This window comes from Mesoplodon densirostris, chromosome 8 (genome assembly GCF_025265405.1).
Source record: "Mesoplodon densirostris isolate mMesDen1 chromosome 8, mMesDen1 primary haplotype, whole genome shotgun sequence".
NCBI lineage: Eukaryota > Metazoa > Chordata > Mammalia > Artiodactyla > Ziphiidae > Mesoplodon > Mesoplodon densirostris.
In genome coordinates this window covers 87539315-87560736 of record NC_082668.1, presented here as the reverse complement: position 1 = coordinate 87560736, position 21422 = coordinate 87539315, and the positions used below count along the sequence as shown (strand labels likewise).

General features: G+C 39.9%; 1 protein-coding gene across 3 annotated transcripts in view; it reads right to left on the bottom strand.

Annotated features, from left to right (window-relative positions):
* The window catches only part of CERS6 (ceramide synthase 6), a 334052-nt gene that overhangs the window by 147175 nt on the left and 165455 nt on the right, over positions 1-21422 (bottom strand). The window lies entirely within an intron of this gene.

The following is a 21422-nucleotide window of genomic DNA, read 5'->3' as shown; positions in this document are numbered from 1 at the left end:
ATTGCTAAGGGAACCCATTTGGAATCCAAATCATTCATCTGATGTGCAACTGTTAACAACAGCCTTATACCATCCCAAACTCTATGTCTAGCTGTTAGACATTCACTTTTTTTTTTTTTTTTTTTTTGCGGTACGCGGGCCTCTCACTGTTGTGGCCTCTCCCGTTGCGGAGCACAGGCTCCGGATGCGCAGGCTCAGCGGCCATGGCTCACAGGCCCAGCCGCTCCGCGGCATGTGGGATCCTCCCGGACCGGGGCACGAACCCGTGTCCCCTGCATCGGCAGGCGGACTCTCAACCACTGCGCCACCAGGGAAGCCTTCACTTTTTTAATGAGGAGAAAATTTTAAGTTCTCTTTCAATGACAAATGAATTGAATGTTTAAGTCTTTTAAAATACGAGACTTTATATAAAGACTTTATATAACTTATATACATAGTATGTGTATATATATGGTTACTACGAAAAAACTCTTACCCTGGTACTCAATTCCCGATTTTACTTCTTATATTTTCTGAGTGTGAATAGCTATGCCTTTAAAAACTGATTGATTTCACTAAATAGCATTCCTGAGGTCATGCTGTTCATGGTACCTTGGGTTACAAGTTGTAAATGAACACAAAGGAGAAAGTGACTAGTCAACTTTAATTTGTCAGAAGGCAAATTGCTTTTTGTGTTTGCAAGCCATGTAAAAACTTCAAGTAAGGTTTTCTTATATTCTTTTTTTTTTTTTTTTTTTTTTGCGGTACGCGGGCCTTTCACTGTTGTGGACTCTCCCGTTGCGGAGCGCAGGCTCAGCAGCCATGGCTCACGGGCCTAGCCCCTCCACGGCATGTGGGATCTTCCCGGACCGGGGCATGAACCCGTGTCCCTTGCATCGGCAGGTGGACTCTCAACCACTGGGCCACCAGGGAAGCCCTTTCTTATATTCTTTTTCAGATTCTTTTCCCTTATAGGTTATTACAAAATATTGAGTATAGTTCCCTGTGCTATACAGGTTATATTTATATTTATATATATTTATTGGTTATCCATTTTATATATAGTAGTGTAAACATGTTAATCCCATACTTCTAATTTATCCTCCCCCCTTCCCCTTTGGTGACCATAACAAATAAGATTTTTTTGAAAAGTTTAGTTTAGGAGATGATTCAGGTTACAGACAAAATTTTCTGGAAGAGATGACAGCTCTTTTGAAGTAAGAACTATGGTAGGGGGCCTCAGAGAGCTGAGTAAGATCCAATGGTAGACACAAGTGTCCCTGAGTTTTATTCCTGGACTGACAGACTCTTCAAACATGCTGGAATTCATGTCAGAACTAACACTGAGAGAAGAGCTTTGAACTTCAGGGTTGAAAATCATCAACCAATCATCCATAAAGCCTGAATTCAGGAAGGAACAAAAAGCAACGATTCTAAAACCTCTTACAAAAGCCCTCTTATAAGGAAGGGCAATTCATATACTGCAGTATCAAAGTCAAGGACTTAATTTTAACCCCATCTCCATTATCAATTTTTGGTGGTTATGGGTGAAAGTATCTGTGTGCTTCCTTCTGTTGGGATGTACAAATTCTAAATCAGAAGTTAAGACCAGGGATGGCTCCAAGGGTATGTAACTTGTGCAGTTACACAGGGTCCCATGCTTGGTTTAATGTTTTGCTGTCACTATCTCGAAATTCTTAATAATTGTTGAACAAGGGGCCCCATATTTTATTTTGCATTGGGCCCTGCAAATTATATAGCTGGTTCTGGACGAGATACACAGATTCTCCTAACTTCGAGCAAATCTACTAATATCCCTTGACCTCAGTTCCATCTCTATAATGGGAGAGTGGGTTTATATTATACTGTTTTTGATATTTACACTGTTTTGATATATTGATGGCTTAAGGATGTGGTGGAACAAGTAATCTCCACTTCTCTCGAGTCCCTCCCACTCCTGATTGTATTAAACCAACCTACTTCACGCATTTGCAAGTCATTTTTCTGGCCCCTGAAGACAACTGAATTTGCAACTCCTAGATTAAATGATTTATAACAGCTGTATCAGCTCTAAGACACTCAGATCAGGCAGTTTTTATGGATAACAAGAAACTTTATGGAAGTCACTGAAATCCCTACAATCACTCATGTAACTACATTTTCTTTCATAAAATAACCCCGCTTTCATAAGACATAGGTTGTATTACAGGAACATGAATGCCTCCATCATTTGAATAACAACCTGAGATGAATATCTATAAGGCGGACTTTATTTCCACAAAATATCTACAGAAGCAAAATTTTCAAGCATTTTGCCACATTCGTAAAGTCCTTTTTTTATTTGTGTAGTTTCATGTAAGTTACAGTTTTAAATGGTGTCTAGCTACCAGCCGCTGATACAGCCTCTCTCAACCTCCCACTAAAATATCTATGAAAAGAAAGGTAAATAAAGGTGCATGCAACCACAAAAAAGGAAGAAATGACCTTCAACCTACTGCAAGAATCAGAGAATTTTACAGCAGAAAAAAAGAATAAAATTAGATTTAAAAAATGTCATTAGAGGCAACAAGAAACAAGCTATGGGTCTTAAAAAAGGAAGTAGGAAAATCTTAGTATATCTTCCTGTCTCCACTTTCTGCCATTTGTACAGAAATGCAAAAATCTGCCAGTCAGAAACCTAGACAGCTCTCTGTCATGAATGATACTTTTTGAGGCAGCAGGAGAATCCCCCCACCCCATCAATTAGTGACTGTTCAAAAGATGAGTGAGAGGGTTTCCCTGGTGGCGCAGTGGTTGAGAGTCCGCCTGCCAATGCAGGGGACACGGGTTCGTGCCCCGGTCTGGGAAGATCCCACATGCTGTGGAGCGGCTAGGCCTGTGAGCCATGGCTGCTGAGCCTGCGCGTCCGGAGCCTGTGCTCCACAATGGGAGAGGCCACAACAGTGAGAGGCCCACGTACCGCAAAAAAAAATAAATAAATAAAAATAAAGTAAATAAAGAAAGAAAGAAAAGAAAAGATGAGTGAGAAAAAAAGGAAGTACTTAGCATCCTGGGAGTTTCAGTTACAGAAAAGATGACTAAGGGGAGAGATGATCCATGGTGGTGTTACATTCTGGAGGTTGGAGTTCTTATAATCCATATAAATGACAGAGAACAAGAAACAGAGATAGCTGCTCTATATGAGATTCTTCTGGTCCACTGAAAGTGGGCCAAGGCCTACAAACATCAACCTGCTACAACGGCAGAGGTCTAAAAGCGGAACTTTACCAGCCAAAAAAGAGGACAGAGAGTGGGGTCAAGGTCAATCCATACATCTTCTCTATGAGCAGGTCTAAATGGATATTTCCAAATTCAGGAATGAAAAAACATCTAAATGTCAACGCAGGTCTACAAGGAAGTACTGCATAAATACAGAAAGAAAAGAGCATGCTAAAGATCAAAAGAAAGAATCATCTCCTAAAACTAACTCCCTAGAGGAAGGGATGTAATTTTTATGGAAGTATTTGGTGCTGTTAAGGTATGTCCCCTAAAAAAATACGTCCCCTAGAAACAGAAGTAGAAAGCCATAAATTAGTAAAAGACTACTGGGTAAGATAAAAAGAGTTTATAAGTGAAACAAAGAAGCAATACAAGGATTGTAAAAATGAAGTGACAGAATATTATCCACATGAGGGGGAGGGGGAGAACAATGTAGACACATCCTGCTTAAAATTAAAACATTGATGTAGAGGATAAACACCCCCATAGGGCTGGAGAAAAGAACCAATAGATGAAAGAAGACCCAAGATTTGAGGACCAGAAAAACTAAGTCTAATTACAGGTGCTTCTGAGAAAACACAAGTGACAGACTTAAACAGAACTAATAATCAAACACACAACTGAAAAAGAAAAAACTGACTGAAAAGAAGAAATAAGAACCAAATTGTATCCCAAACAATATCAATTCAAAGCCACATTCTGACAAATTTCTTTTTAATTTTCTTAATTTTTTAACATCTTTATTGGAGTATAATTGCTTTACATTGTTGTGTTGGTTTCTGCTTTATAACAAAGTGAATCAGCTATACATATACATATATCCCCATATCCCCTCCCTCTTGCGTCTCCCTCCCACCCTCCCTATCCCACCCCTCTAGATGGTCACAAAGCACCCAGCTGATCTCCCTGTGCTATGCAGCTACTTCCCACTAGCTATCTATTTTACATTTGGTAGTATATATATGTCTGACAAATTTTGAATCTTAGGGTTAAAAAGAAATCCTTCAATATCCATGCATGAAAACAAAAACAAGTCAACATACAAATCAAATGAAATATGTCACCATCAAAGGAACAAATGTCCAGTGGTCTTAAATTCTCCTTTGCATCACTAAATTTACAGAAGAGAGAGAAGGTTCCATCAAAGACAGCTACTGCTAACCAAACTGCCTTTCATTTGTAAAGAACTATGAAAAATATTCTCACATATTCAAAAGCTCTGAAAATACATTACTCCTTAACTATTACTAAAAAATTACTTTGGTCAACTCTAACCCACGGAGATACAAATAAAAATTAAGAATTCAAAAAGTATAATTTTAGAATAAAAGGGCTATTGTTAACAACATAACAAATTGCCCTAAATTTCATTGCCCAATTGAATGCTCTTGTTCTTAAGGGGCAATTTAATACAAAATATTTAACAACAATAATCAAGGGATGAATTCTCAGATTATATTAATGGAAGCAGGGATTGGAGAAGGGAAGCATTAAATTTATCCTTAGAGAGAAATTTTAAAAGACACCATTGTCACTAAAGAAGATGTGGTACAGATATGCAATGGAATATTACTCAGCCATAAAAAGGAACGAAATTGGGTCATTTGTAGAGACATGGATGAATCTAGAGACTGTCATACAGAGTGAAGTAAGTCAGAAAGAGAAAAACAAATATTGTATATTAATGCATATATGTGGAACCTAGAAAAATGGTACAGATGAACCGGTTTGCAGGGCAGAAATAGAGACAATGATGTAGGGAACAAACGTATGGACACCAAGGGGGTAAAGCCCTGGGGGGCTGGGGGCGGTGGTGTGATGAATTGGGAGATTGGGATTGACATGTATACACTGATGTGTGTACAATGGATAACTAATAAGAACCTGCTGTATAAAAAAATAAATAAAATAAAATTCAAAAAAAGACACCATTGTCATGCTAAGAGAAATATAGTTAAAGAATGTTTCTTTAAAAACTTAAAGATGGGGCTTCCCTGGTGGCGCAGTGGTTGAGAGTCCGCCTGCTGATGCAGGGGACACGGGTTTGTGCCCTGGGTCAGGAGGATCCCACATGCCGCGGAGCGGCTGGGCCCGTGAGCCATGGCCGCTGAGCCTGCGTGTCCGGAGCCCGTGCTCCGCAACGGGAGAGGCCACAACAGTGAGAGGCCGGCGTACCACAAAAAATAAATAAATAAATAAATAAATAACTTAAAGATGATACCTGGTTAAAGATGGCAATGTGAATGCATGAATTTACCTGTGTGCCTTTATGAATGTAGCACTAAACAGGCAGAAGAGGAATTTTGTTAAGGAAAGCGTAAACTCAAAAGTACATAGAAAACAGGAGTGAGGACAACCACCCCATTTTGGAGCCTGGTTGCAGAACCAGGAGCTGGGTCCCAAGCTGTGGGTAGAGAATACTCAGAATCGCCAGAGAGTCCCAGAAAGATTCCAGACGAGGAAGCAACTCTGTTAGGAACCTCTATTGGGAAGAGAGGCCTTAGGGATTAGCTTGCCCAAGTCCACACTGCTGCTAAGTGGCAAAACCAGGACACAAACCTAGTGCAGCACTGACTCGAAAGCCCCCTCTCAAATTCCACAGAATTCGCGTGCAATTCTCTGCCTAGATGTGTCCCACTACATTTATTTGGACATGGAAATCTTTTATATCCATGAAGCCTCAAAATTAGAATGGAAAGCTAGTAAAAACTACCACCCACTGAATCTGGTTTATTGTCCTTATGCAACAAGGCTGAAAGGGCTCTTTGTTAAAATCAAGACTAATAAAATGTGCCATAAAAGCAGGGAATCAGAGCGTTGAGGTCTTGTGTCTTACTGCCAGGTGTCACCCACATGGCACAGGGGTCCTAATCTACAGAGGAGACAGAAGCAGAGAAAGACAGCCAGAGCAGCCCCCTGAGCTCAACTCAGCACACCATCCTAGAGAGAGGAAGGTAGCACATGGGCCATTTTCTTTACAACATTTCTGGGGTGCTTGCTCTGTGCTAGCAGCTGTTCTAAGCACTTTACAAGTAGGAAGTCATTTAGTGAAACTATTCCACACAACAAGGTAGGTCCTATTAACATCATCCCTAGTTTTTTTCAGATGAGGAAACAAGCACAGTGCGGTTTAATGACTTGCCCGAAGGTCACACAGCTAGTGAGGGAGAGCACGGGGACTACGAACCAGGCAGCATGGCTTCAACATCCCAGCTCTTAAGCGTTAGGCTCTGCTGCCTCTTCCTGATTTTATACACCTGAAAACTGAAGACAGTGTATTCAGCTGAAATGGTGTTTCTGACCAAGGGGCCATCCGTGGACACCACATGATGAGAACGCTCTCTGTCCTGATGAATAGAAACTGGCTGCTTGCAAAACTGGAAACAGGGAAGGACTGCATTGGGGATTCTTTTCAATACCAGGGCACTTAAACAATACTGAGCTTGTCCACTAAAGTCACCAGTTATTATCCTGGGGTCCTTCTCCATCTTATCCACTCATCCTGTCCATGTACTGCAACACTATCCCTCCTTTGGGATCTGTGTCAAATGCTAGTTACACCAAAAAGCCACCTTTTCTCAATGTCGCAACACTGAAAGCATTGTAATTCTCTGACGGTGTGTTTCTTACCTCCTTACCTCGTCTTTGATTACAGCCACAAACCTCTGACTTGCTTGTGAGTTCCAAGTGGGTGCGACTGAATCTTACTTATCTTCGTGTTTCTGACAGCAAACAGAGTGTCTGATGAGAAATAGCTCCTAAATTGACATCTGAATTTTTATTAACAGTGTGAGTACTCCCCTTGACTTCTCTACTTTTAGCTTTATTTTAACCAAAATTGTCCTTAATCAAATAATTTTATCAACTATTTCCATAAACTGTGCAAAATATGTATAGGAAAGGGAAAAGACATGCCAAATGCTGCTAACAATTTTTTACATGACCCAAAACAGTAGGAATTTGGAATCAAAGAAAGTCAACTCTGGAATGGTCTAAATAATAATAAAAAAATACTGTATTGAGTGAAAAACTAAGATACCTTGTTAGGACACAAAAAAACCAGCATATAGTTCCTTTGATTCTGATTGAATTTATTAATTTTGAGACATTTCCATTTTAGCTGTTCCATAATCTAAGGTAAGAAAAAAAATCATTGCTTATCAAATACATAAAGAAGAGTAAAGTAGAGCTTATATCTGTTTTTTCATAAAATTTAATATTTAATATAAACATGCCAGTATATCTTGCAAATTATTACAAACAAACTGAAACTATGGAGTTTGATAAATGAGAATATATTTTGAAATAAATTAGTATAAACTTTGTATATTGATATAGTCGTCCCTCAGTATCCATGGGGCATTGATTCCAAATATCAATATCAAATAACAAAATCCAAGGATGTTAAAACCCCTTATATAAATGGTGTAGTATTTGCATACAACCTATACACACTCTCCTGTATACTTTAAGTCATTTCTAGAATACCTCATACAATGTAAATGCTATGTAAATAGTTGCTAGTACGTGGCAAGTTCAAATTTTGCTTTTTGAAACTTTCTGGAGTTGTTTGTGTTTTTTGTTTTTTTGTTTTTTTGTTTTGCGGTACGTGGGCCTCTCACTGTTGTGGTCTCTCCCGTTGCGGGGCACAGGCTCCGGACGCGCAGGCTCAGCGGCCATGGCTCACGGGCCCAGCCGCTCCACGGCATGTGGGATCTTCCCGGACTGGAGCATGAACCCGTGTCCCCTGCATCGGCAGGCAGACTCTCAACCACTGCGCCACCAGGGAAGCCCTGTTTTCCCAAATATTTTCAATCCCTGGTTGGTTGAATTTGTGGAAGTAGAACCCACAAATACAGAGGGCCAACAGTACTTTAAAATACATAAATCTATCCTTTTACCTCTAAGTACAAAAAGATTAAATTCCGATTTTTCTACAAAAACTCAAAGCTGATGACTTTCATAAAGTATGAAAAAAGAGACAGTATAAACATATTACACTCATATTACACTCGTATTTCATCACTTCTCCAGTCAAGTACAACAGGACTTATGAAAACCCTTCGAAGGGGTTTCTGTATTATATCGGACACATTCACTTCCACAAAGTTTTGAAGTGAAGTATTTGTGGCTTCAAACTTAATAGCAATAGTCATCTTTATGAAGTGAACAGTACTTCTACTTACTAGGCAGTCTTTGAGGATTATCTATGTTTAAGACAGTAATAGCTGGCATTCCTCAAGTACTTATTTTATGCCTGGTACCATCATAAGAGTTTCGTATGTATTAACTTGTTTGCATCTTATGAGAACCCTATGGGGTAGGTGCTACTATCATTCCCATCTTACAGACACAGAGAAACTATTTAGGTCACTTGCCTAAAAACACAGTTAGCGGGCTTCCCTGGTGGCGCAGTGGTTGAGAGTCCGCCTGCCAATGCAGGGGACACGGGTTCGTGCCCCGGTCCGGGAGGATCCCACGTGTCGCAGAGCGGCTGGGCTCGTGAGCCATGGCTGCTGAGCCCGTGCGTCCAGAGCCTGTGCTCCACAACGGAAAAGGCCACAACAGTGAGAGGACCGCGTACCGCAAAACAAACAAACAAACACAGTTAGCAAGTAATGAATTTGGGGATTCAAATCCAGGCAATCTGATTCCAGAGACCACATTCCTTTCTACTAAATATCGCCTCTTTATTTTAACACAAAAGTTAACATAGAAGGTTCCTTTTTTTTTTTTTTTTGCCAAGAACATTACTCTATAGCTCTTTCTCCTATCACATTAGGCAAAACCAGTGGAGCTACTCTGACAGCTGCAGCCTCCACTTTCAAGCTCCTTTTTGATACTAAGGCAGGAGGACAAGTAAGACTTTCTCTGTTGTCTTCTCTTCCTTTCTCCACAAATGTAAAGCACATACTCAAGGTGAAATGACTTGGCTACAGTCCTAGTAGAGCTGGTGTCATGAGTGAATGCTGCATATCCTAGTAGGACAATAGCTCACCGAGGGCAAGGATTTGGTCTTATGGGGGTTTTATTGTAACATCAGTATATTTCTGTATATATAAATCAGAGTTATCCATCTCCCATTTTTTATGTGTTTGAACACGAGCTTTTCTTAACAGTCTTGTTCTACCAAACAGCCTTGTTCTTCAGTGATCCCTGGGAGTCCATCCACACCCTTGTTCTACCGATGAAAACATCAGGTTCAAAGAAATGTGTAACTTCTCTACATTCCCAGGTAACTTGGTGAAAGAAAAGAGGTCTCCCCAGTTTTCACACCAGGTCTCCTTTGTTCACATCTTGTGTCCCTATGGCCTTAAAGTCAAGACTAGAAACAGACAACGACACCATAAGTTTTAGAAAATACTCGGCAGACACCTGATACACTGCCAATTCTCTAAGGAGGTAGTGTAATGTCCATTAGGGCACAGACATCACATTTCACAAATTAAGCCAACACCTAAATTTTTTTTTACAAAGCCACAGGTGTCAGACTTCTATTTGTTTGTTTGGATGGTTGGTGGGTTGGTTGGACTCTTGGTTTGTAGAACAAAATAAGGCCCCTCAATTATATTTTGCATTTAATAAGTCTAACAAAGCCATCAGGCATCATTGAATCATGTTAATGATGCAGACACATATTTCTTTCTTGTTCCACAGGCTTTTAGCCAAAATACCTCCCCCAAAAGATGAGTTTTCTTTACATTTAGAACACAGTATTTTGAAATTAAGACAGACCCAAAGGCTTAATTAAATAACTGGTAGGTTTCAACCGAGAACATTTTTTTAAAGAGGTAATGATTTTTAAGTCAGTATTCTCCTTTGCAAGCTGTTACTGGGACACTAATTGTATTACTTGAGCACAATAGAGATGTTCATCAACTAGGGAGAAAGTAAATCAACTTTAGTTTGAAAAACATCCCATATAGCTTAAAGAATGAAACAAAGGTGAGATTAAAGATTCCTCTTTTGGAAACTCTGGTATATAATCTAATTTCCCAGGATAGCCTTCAAACTTTCACTAGTTTAGGAATCCAAAGAAAAACTCTAGCTAGGGGAAAAGATGTGACTCATCCCATGGACTGATTATGCAGACCTGAGTTTTTGCCATAAAGCAAACATTTCCTGAAATTATTTCTATCTCCATCAATAATTAACTCTGTGACTCCAAATAGTTTTCTTCATTTGCTCAGCTGTTCCTCTGTTTGAGAAGCAACAGTCTTATCAATGTAATCACTGAGGTTGGAGATAAGTCAAACCTATTCACTTCATTTTCAGGGCAAAGGTGAACTTAATTTGAGCAGAACTGTCTTCACTAAATCACTGATTCAAAGAACAGGTTAAGCACTTACGTAAGTTTGGTAATATGCAAAATAACGCTATATCTTTCATGAATATATATACTTATATACATATACACACACACACATATATATATAGCATAAAAATAAAGAAGGAAATATAAACACCAAATTCAGGATAGAGACTGCCTCTGGAGGGTAGAGTAGACAGAAAACGGGTATACAGGGAGCCTCGGCTGCTTCTGTAATATTTTAATCCTTTAAAACAGGATTGGATAGAGCTCAGAGGGTCTTTGTTATATCAGTCTCTGTATTTAAAAATACTTCATTATAAAAAGAAAAGGTAACATGGGGCTTCCCTAGTGGCGCAGTGGTTGAGAGTCCGCCTGCCGATGCAGGGGACACGGGTTCATGCCCCGGTCTGGGAAGATCCCACATGCCGCGGAGCGGCTGGGCCTGTGAGCCATGGCCGCTGAGCCTGCGCGTCCAGAGCCTGTGCTCTGCAACAGGAGAGGCCACAACAGTGAGAGGCCTGGTACCACAAAACAAACAAACAAACAAACAAAAAGTAACATGAATAAGAATTATGTTCAGTAAAAACATATAAAATGACTTTTTCTTTTCTCACACCTAGAAACTATGAATGGCTTGTTCTTTATGTACCATCAGCCCAAGCATCCTTTTCTAAGCATTATAACTAATTTTACTCTTTTCCTGTCATTATATTCATGCTTTTAGGGCTAAAATTACCATTGGAAATGTTTCAGGTATTGTCTGCATTCATGCTGACTTCTAAATCTACTGTGCTCCATTTCTTAGACTTAACTATGATTTAGATATTGGTGCTTTTTTTTTTAACACTTTGTTTATAAGTTCTCTTAGCAGTCAAATTTTACTGATTCTCTCTTCAGTTCTCTATTGAGGTCTATTCTTTTATCTCCAGGTTGACTTCCCTTGTCAAGTGCCCAGCAAGGTGGAACTCAGCATCGCTGGCATTTGTCCCTTCCCATGAGTCTTTCCAACAACACCAGTCCCAGGCCTCTACACTCTACTCAAAACACATCTGCCAAAAACCAGTCTCCACAAATTACACTTCTGTTAGGTCACTCTGCCTATAAAATATTTCTCCTTACTCCTATAATTCCCCTGAATATAGACGAAACATAATTGTGAGCTTAAAGTCCATTCATTTTTAATCAAGTTTGAAAGGCCATGATTTGTGGAAATCAGAACAAGATACATGAGCATTTTCCAGCTAACACTTGTCTAGAATAAGGATAAAGGAAGGAATAAAACCAAGACTGCTCTCCTGTTGCCAAAAATAAAATTAGTCAATATGACTTTGGAACATGCACTTGCAAATGTCACAATTCTTAAGCATGTGGGTGAGGCAAAAGCAGCCAAATATTTATTACCATCTAGCGTCAAACTAATGTCGTGTGCTCCTTGAACATCAAGTGCTTTCATAGTCTCTACGTAATTTTTTTTCTTTTCTGAAAGCAGACTGAAGACAAGGAGTCATTTGTCCAGATGCTGTGATTGCATAGGAAAGAAGCAAATGGGAACTAATGGTACTTCAGTTTGCAAAAGGTACATACTTTTGAATTTAAGAGAGAAATTAATTTGCCCCTCTCTACTGCCCTGTTTGGTGTCAACTTTCTGCCACGGGCTCTCCTGCACATGTCATAACTGGACGAGAGACTAAGCGCAGACAGTTCACAGGGATCGGGGTGGAGACCCGCCTTACCCTTAAATCCTGCCTACAACTCTAGTATAAAATTTCTTTAGTTTCCTCATCTGAAAATGGGGATAAAAATACCTATTTTTTAGGGCTGTTAGAATTTAATGAGAAGTGAACGAAAAAATTAAAATACAGAGAGAGATGCTCAGGAATGGATCCTAGGATGCTAACTAGGCTCATTCTTAATTCACTTGCCCTGACACACCAGTCTCACCATGCAAACATTAAATACCACAAATCATGTCTCACCTCCTGGAGTTTTTTTTTTTCCATCTTTTTTCCACCCATACCCACACCTCTCATCCCCCAGCTCCTTCAGCCTGTTTGCCACCACACTCTCCACCTGGACTTTTAAGTTGTCTGTGAAGAATACCCATGTGTACATGTAGATGTTTATGTATATGTATGTACATGCATAGGTACATATATTATGTAAATATAGGTATATGTATGTGTATATACACACATATCTATATATGTGTATATGTATATGTATGTACATATAAAAGTTAAATCCAAGAATGTCAAGGATCTTCCAATAGGAAACAAATACAGGTATATAGGCTTCTGACCTAGTAGCCTCTACTTGGGAGGATGATGTTCTTGCTCCTTCCTCTATTAGAGAAAGAAACATAATCAGACAAACAATTGTAATCACTGAGGTGTTTTCCAAAAAAGTCAGTCAACCTGTACTCCCACTTAAGAAAATAAGCCATTTCACAAAACTGAACCTAGTTACAACACACACAATGAAATTCTTGGCTGACTAGTTGATGCCATGTGAGTTGTATGCTGATTGAAAGGGTAATGAGTTGCCCACACACCAGCTATATTCATACTGTGGCACCTCATGTTTTAAATAACCTGAACCCTCCTTTCACTATGAGCATTGGAAGACAGTGGCACTGAGCTGCCCACTTCAAAGTAGCATCATGCTACCAAAAACTGTTAGCATTCATAAATGAATTCAGTAAAGTTGCAGGATATGAAATCAAGGTACAGAAATCTGTGACATTTCTATATACTAATAAACTATGAGCAAGAGAAATTAAGAAAATAATCTCATTTACAATTGCATCAAAAAGAATAAAATACCTAGAAATAAATGTAACCAAGGATGTGAAAGATCTGTACACTGAAAACTGTAAGACACTGATGAAAGGAATTGAAGAAGACACACACAAAAAAGGAAAAACATTCCAGGCTCATCAACTGGAAGAATTAATAGTTAAAATGTCCATACTACCCAAAGCAACCTACGGATTCAATACAATCCCTACCAAAATGCCAAGGGCATATTTCACAAAACTAGAACAAATAAATCTAAAATTTGTATGGGGCCTCCCTGGTGGCGCAAGTGGTTGAGAGTCCGCCTGCCGATGCAGGGGATACGGGTTCGTGCCCCGGTCTGGGAGGATCCCATATGCCGCGGAGCGGCTGGGCCCGTGAGCCATGGCCGCTGAGCCTGCGCGTCCGGAGCCTGCGCGTCCGGAGCCTGTGCTCCGCAACGGGGGAGGCCACAACAGTGAGAGGCCCGCATACCGCAAAAAAAAAAAAAAAAAAAAAAGAAAGAAACATAAAATTTGTATGGAACTACAAAAGATCCTGAATGGCCAAAACAATCTTGAGAAAGAATAACAAAGCTGGAGACAACATGCTCCCTGATTTCAAATTATACTACAAAGTTATAGTAATCAAAACAGTATGGTACTGGCACAAAAAGAGACACATAAATCAATGGAACAGAATAGACAGCCCAGAAATAAACTCACACATATATGGGCAACTAATCTACAACAAAGGAGCAAAGAACATAGAATGGAGAAAGGACAGGCTCTTCAATAAATGGTGCTGAGAAAACTGGACAGCTACATGTAAAAGAATGGAACTAGACCATGATCTTACACCACAAACAAAATTAACTCAAAATGGATTAAAAACATGAATGCAAGACCTGAAACCATAAAATTCCTAGAAGAAAACATAGATGGTAAACTCTCCGACATTGGTCTTAGAGGTATTTTTGTGGATCTGACTCCAAAGGCAAGGGAAACAAAAGCAAAAATAATCAAGTGAGACTACAACAAACTAAAAAGCTTCTGCACAGCAAATGAAACCATCATCAAAACAAAAAGGCAACACACTGAATGGGAGAAAATATTTGCAAATCAATACTGAATAAGGGGTTAATTTCCAAAATATATAAATAACTCATATAACTCAACAACAACAAAACAACCTGATTAAAAAATGGGGAGAGGATCTGAAGACATTTTTTCAAAGAAGACATACAGATGGCTGACATGTACGTGAAAAGATGCTCAAAGTTGTCAGTAATTATCAGGGAAATGCAAATCAAAACCACAATGAGCTATCACCTCCAACCTATTAGAATGGCTATTATCAAAAAGGTAAGGAATAGGGCTTCCCTGGTGGCGCAGTGGTTGGGAGTCCGCGTGCCGATGCGGGAGACACGGGTTTGTGCCCCGGAGGATCCCACATGCCACGGAGGAGCTGGGCCTGTGGGCCGTGGCCGCTGGGTCTGCGCGTCCGGAGCCTGTGCTCCACGGCGGGAGAGGTCACAGCCGTGAGGGGCCCGCATACCGCAAAAAAAAAAAAAAAAAAAAAAGGTAAGAAATAACAAATGTTGACGAGGATATGGAGAAAAGGGAACTCTCATATACTGTCAGCAGGGATGTAAATTGGTGCAGTCACTATGGAAAACAGTATGGAGATTCCTCAAAAAACTAAGAATACAACTACCATATGACCCAGCTGTTCCACTTCTGGGTATTTATTCAAAGAATAAGAAAACAGTAATTTGAAAAGATATATGCAACCCCATGTTCTTTGTAGCAATATTGACAATAGCCAAGATACAGAATCAACCTAAGTGTCTATCAATGAATGAATGGATAAAGAAAATGTGATACACACACACACACACACACACACACACACACACACACACAGGAATATTATGCAGCCATAGAAAAGAATGAAACTTGTCATTTTTGACAACATGGATGGATCTTGAGGGTATCATGCCAAGTGTAACAGACAGAGAGAGACAAATACCATATGATCTCACTTACATGTGGAATCTGAAAAACAAACAAAAGCAAGCTCACAGATACAGAGAACGGATCAGTGGTTGCCAGAGGCGGGGGGAGAAATGAGTGAAGGGAGTGAAATGGGCAAAGTGAATCAAAAGGTACAAGCTTCCAGTTATAAAATTAATAAGTCATGAGAATGTAAAGTACAGCATGGCAACTATAGTTAACAACACTGTGTTGCATGTCTGAGAGTTGTTGAGAGGACGTCTTAATAGTTCTCATCGCAAGAAAAAAAAATCCTGTAACTACGTCTGGTGACGGATGTTACCTTACTGTGGTGATCATTTCACAATGTACATATATAAATACAAATCATTATGTCTGTACACCTGAAACGAATATAGTGTTGTATGTCAATTATAGTTCAATAGAAAATAACTAAAAAATAAACTAGCATCATGATCTCTCGTACTAGCTAGCATTACATGGTATGACATACTGACTGTAAACCTATACTTCGAAAATAATAACCAGCATGAAACAAAGGGATAAGCATGAGATTTCCAATCAGGAGACACTGTAATCATCCTCTGATGCTCTCAAAATGACCTTGGGCAAATTCAAGTCTTTTCTGGGGAAGCAATCAGACCTTTAAGGTCTCTTTGAACTCTTATATGTTGAGTCTTAGCCATATTTTGATCCTGCAGTATTTGACAAAACTGGCCATTTTCCTTTGCCTGAAAAGCTGTTGCGTTGCTCTTTTCCTCTTTTGTCCCAACTCTCCAAAGTCAGAATACCCAGGGTTCCATCCTCAGCCTCCTTTTCACTCCATATGCTCCCGCTAGTGAAATCACCCACTCCCCGTATGCTGTGTGATAGCTGCCTCTAACCGGCTTCATAAGGCTGGATACCCAAACACCAGACCTCTCCACCAATACAGGCATCTTGGACTCAAGATTAAACGTTTCTTATCTCTCTCCCAGAAATCCACTCTGTTTCTGACATATCTTTATCAAAGACATTATTATCCACTAAGTTTCCTCTCCTCCTCCTTCAACCCCTATCTCCCATCAGTCGTCAAATCTAAAAGTTCTACTTTGGAAATATTCCTTTCATTTACCCTCTTTGCTCTAGTCCCTGGTGCAGCACATGTAGTTTTCGTCTCTCTTGAAGGGTGGGCTAGCCTTTGCCGAGCTCCACAGACAGACATTTAAGCCAGGATGTCAACTGATTGATTGAATCATGAGAAAAAGAACAGTCGCACAGTCCAGAAAATTTGCTCTGGCACGAATGGGAGTTTCTCTTCCAACAGGCCAACCTACACAGAAATCCAGAGTGTCATCAGATTGATTGCAAAACAGAACAAGAAGAGTTGATGATCTGAAGATGGGCCTAAGGCACTTGCGCCAAAGAGCATGTCGTCCCATTTCAGAAGCCAACACTCCTTGTCCCCGCTGCTTTAATAAGCTCAGCCAACCTGTACCTCAGAACGTCCCATTATAATGTGCCTGCACCCCTGCCCTCTTCTCAGCTGGGTGAAGCTAATCAAATGTTGCCCTAGCCAGGCCTGGAGCCACCTCTTTAAGGGGACTTGACAAAACTCATTTCTAATCCATCATATGTTGATTCCTTTTTTTTTTTTTTAACCTTAACCCTAAGTTTGGAAATAATGAACACATACTTGTCTCCATGTATTGCTTACAAATATTATCTCTCAGGTATCAGGGATGCTTTCCATCTTCTGAATAGCCCATTCACCTTTATGCCTCAGCATCTTTGCTCATACCTTTCTCTCCTGGGACTTCTTCTCCTCTTTATCCAGCTCAACTTATCATGACCTTTCTGAAATTTTCCCTGGTCTCTACCGCCCAAGGCAGAAGTGTCTGTCCCCATAATGTACTGTTCTAATGTTAATACTTATTATAGTTATCCTTTAACAGACCACCCACCAGTTGGATTTTCAGTTCTGAGTGAAAGATCTGTGCCTTAACACTGCCCAGGACTAACATTAGGGAGGCTACGTTTGCACTGTCTGGGCTAGAATACTGGATCCATCATTTTCAAACAGTCTTTGTGAGCATGGGCGCTCCCTGTGACTCTAACACCCGGTCTATAAAATGAGGAAAGGAACACCTATTCAAAGGGTTTGAGAGAGGATTAAATGAGACAATACTTGTAATGTGCACAGAATAGCATTTCAATGCATGGCACGTGTTCAATAACTTAACTATCTTTACTATTTTTATATAGCATGTATATGACAGATACCCCGTAAATGATTTCTGAATTAAGTTTTATGATTAACTGTATGGGCCAGTGTCAATGGCTAGACACACCACTAAACTACAACATGACTTTAGGACAGACATTTCGTATGAGATTTGAAGATACAAAGGTAGAGGAGGCCTTCATTCTATTAAAGTTGTTAAGCAGTGGGTCATGTAAATGAGACTCTCTGTTGCTTCTTTATTGTTTATGTGTCGGAATTTGGCTGACTTCTTATTCTCCCCTTGTTTTCGGTTTTAAAGTTATTGAATATTTAATGCTACAAAACCACTTGAGATTGCTGCTACACTAAATCTGCACATTGTACAGCAGCTCTGAAAATGTTAAGAGTAAAATTTAGTAGAGCTGGGAAGTGAAAAGTACAGCAGTGAATTTCCATGGCAATGTGGTGTTATAAATAAAATATGATACACAGAGTAATCGATCACCGAACATATACAGATGAAGAGAATGAGTTTATGTTTATTCAGGGTTTTTTTTAACTCCTTTGCTTTGAGATATTTTATAGCCACAAAATTATATATCTGAACTTCAAGGTCATCATCTAAAACCTGTAAACCCACAGCCTCTAAACAAGAAGTTGCAAACTTGAATTCTTCGGGGACCAGGCCTGTCAGAAAAACAAGGAGATGGTTAGGCTAAGCTCTTGGTACCGGATGAATGGCCACTGGCACTCAGTTTCCATGTTGGCAATGGGACAGGAGGTGCTCAGGTCTGTAGCAGTTTCAATACCCTATTGAAATAAGGGTCAGTCAAATGTCAAGAAAAATCCAAACTCAATTGTGGCCAGATTTTTCCCATTTTTCAGAGAAAGCTGGCAATCTGATATGTTACATATTTTATATGAAATCTGATTTTTTAAATAAATGCCGCCAATTAACTCGATTGAAAAATAAAACACCAAACAGACCAAACAAAATCCATCTTGAAGGCTGGATTCAACTTGGGGTCACCAGTTCACAACAGTTGCTCTAAGCTTTTTACTTTCATATGTGGCAGAAATGGGTGGGATGTTTTATTTCTAACCCTTACTCTCTAAACTACGTGAATAAGCCAGAATGAAACTCTTTGCTTTCCTGAGGCATGGAATTTTTGTGGGTAAAATTTCACCCTCATTCTCTAGTGACCTAATGAACTCTTGCTCGGTTCTCAGAAAGTGTCCAGCAACCAAAACTGGACAGAAGTCAAATCAAAGAAATTCTATTTTTAATTATGCTCACAAACAGATAGCCATTCATTAAGGAGGATAAATTGAGGAATTATGAAATGCCTAGACATATGGGAGTCTAAATATGAATAGGTCACAGTCCCTCTCTCAAGGAGCTGACAATCTACTAAGCTGTTTCTTGAGGGGCTACAGCTGCAAATCTAAAGAAGCATTACGTATTTGAGGTCATCATTCACATCCTCTGTCTGCACTCCCAGCTTGGGACAATACCCGGACAGTAATCCTTATTTCAGGATCATCCTGCCTTGGTGTCACTAGGCAAAAATGCCTGGAAAACTCAGTCCTTTCACATCAGATCTGGAAATCTTGTTAAGATGGAGATGGTGTCATACCCTGTCCCTTCTCTCCATGAGCTGAAGAGAGGGACTGGTGAGTAGAGATGCAGTGGGGAACCAGGCAGAAAACCCAAGAAAAAGTTCCACTGGGCCCAGTGTCCAAATCCTCAATGTTTCCCCAATGTCCAGATGCCCTGAAGACTTCTGTAGTAACACAGAGCAGGAGAAATGGCCAGGAGATCAGTGGCTCCAACACAAGGGAAAAGGGGGCTTTCATTATGCGTCTGGAAGTCCCTGCCCCATGTTAGTGGAATAATGGAGGAAAAGCTCATGGGGATGGGAGATGAGAGTGACAGGGCCTGTTCTGGTCCCTTTCTGAACCTAAAAAGGAGTTGGGGCTAAAGGATTCTTGACATAATCAAACATTTATCGGAATGAGCTATTATATTCTTGTATTTCCTTTCCTTTTCAAATAAAAAGGTTTGTAAAGGTATATTAATGTTCACACTTGGAGAAACAACAATAAAAATAATTATTACAAGAATGTTTATCACACTGTCAAAGTTTTGATCATAGACGTTTTTAAGTCTGAAAAGGTATAATGAAAGGAGGAAGGGCAAGGGGAGTGGGCAGGTGGGGAAGCAGGGAGGCAGTCGGTGAGACATTTACAACTAGAGTTATGATAGCAAATCAGTCACTCATAGATGACGACAAATATTAATGGGAAAACAATTCAAGTTATAAAATAAAATGCATTCACAATTTTCCTAGAACATCTATACTATGTAATTCAAGGCAGAGATATGCAATCACACAGACAAATTGATTTTCAAGTGGTTCCTTGTAATCACTTGTACATATTTGGGATGTAATGGCTAATGTAATAAATATACATTCTTTCTCTGCTCCACTGCATGCTTTAGAGTAACATTATTTCCTGGAGCTGTAAAAGCTCTTTCAAGTAGAATCTCAGGTTAACTGGGGTAGCGCTGCCAAGAAAGGAGACAGATGGAGAAGCAAGCAGGTCCTTAGGGAAAGAATGGCATGTACATTTTCTCAGAACTAAGGACTTCTTTCTAAAGGGGTAAATAATTAAACCCCGTAGTATTCCTGGAAGTGGCCTCTGCCTGCAAGATGTTGCCTATTTTTAGCCAGACTGAGGTTCCTAAAAGAGCAATTCTGAAGACACTTTTATGACTTGACTCTAGTCTTCAAGGGTTTCAATAATCAAATCCCACCTTTAGACTCCTACCTTGGTCTCCACTAGCCCAATGTATGTGTCTCCTGATATATCAGATCTGGGCCTGCTGCTGCCTTGACCCCCTTCATCATCTGTTCAAAACCACTCTCCTCTACAAGGCCCCACTTATCACCTCCTCTGCAAGACTTTCCTTCTTTTTCCAACTCTTGCTCCACAGAAGATTACAGGATTCTTTTGCTCTGTTAATCACCCCCTCCTTAACATCATAGACAAGCAAGCAAACAAACAAAAACAAAAAATATCCTAGTGATGACCTACTATTTTCTGGCCACATGGCAAACATGGCTTGTCTGAGGTCACACAGTAAATACAGGAGCGGGGGACCAAACTCAAAATGTACTTAGGATGTCCGACACAAAACCCCTATGAGTTTTGTACAACAGCACTCTGCCTATCATTTAACAATAACAACGACAATAATAAAAATAATAGCTAACACTTACTGAGTAATTACCAACGGATACACTTCTAAGCACTTTACATGTTCTAATTCATTAATCCTGACAACAAGTAGGTATTACAATGACTCCCATCTTAGATGTGGAAGGAGACACGGAAAGATGGAGCAAACTTGACTGAGTTCGCATGTCTTGTAAGTGGCAGAGTCCAGGCTCTTAGCCCACATACTAAACTGCCCCATCTACTGGCTAATAGTACCATCTAACTGCTTCCTGAGACTTTTATAGCTAGTTCTTATGTTCAACTGTTCTCACTATATTCCCTATCATTATTTTTATATCAGAAAGGGAAGTCTTGAGAAAAAAACAAAATGTTAAAAGAGATGAGTGCTGGGAGGAGGTAGGAAGAGGAAAGGAGAGATATGGCAAAGGAGCAGTCTTATTCCTTGGTCTGAAAGGATGAAACCCTTAGGCTATCCTCAAGATGAAACTAACCATCAAGTTGAATCTAACCATCTTCTCCTTTACTGATGTCCTTGAAGCCACCTTTGACAGCCACAAACTAAATGGAAACGATGGAGTAAACAGATATAGGTACCAGGTCAGCCTGCAGGTACCTAGAGCCCTGGCACAGTGTGGGTA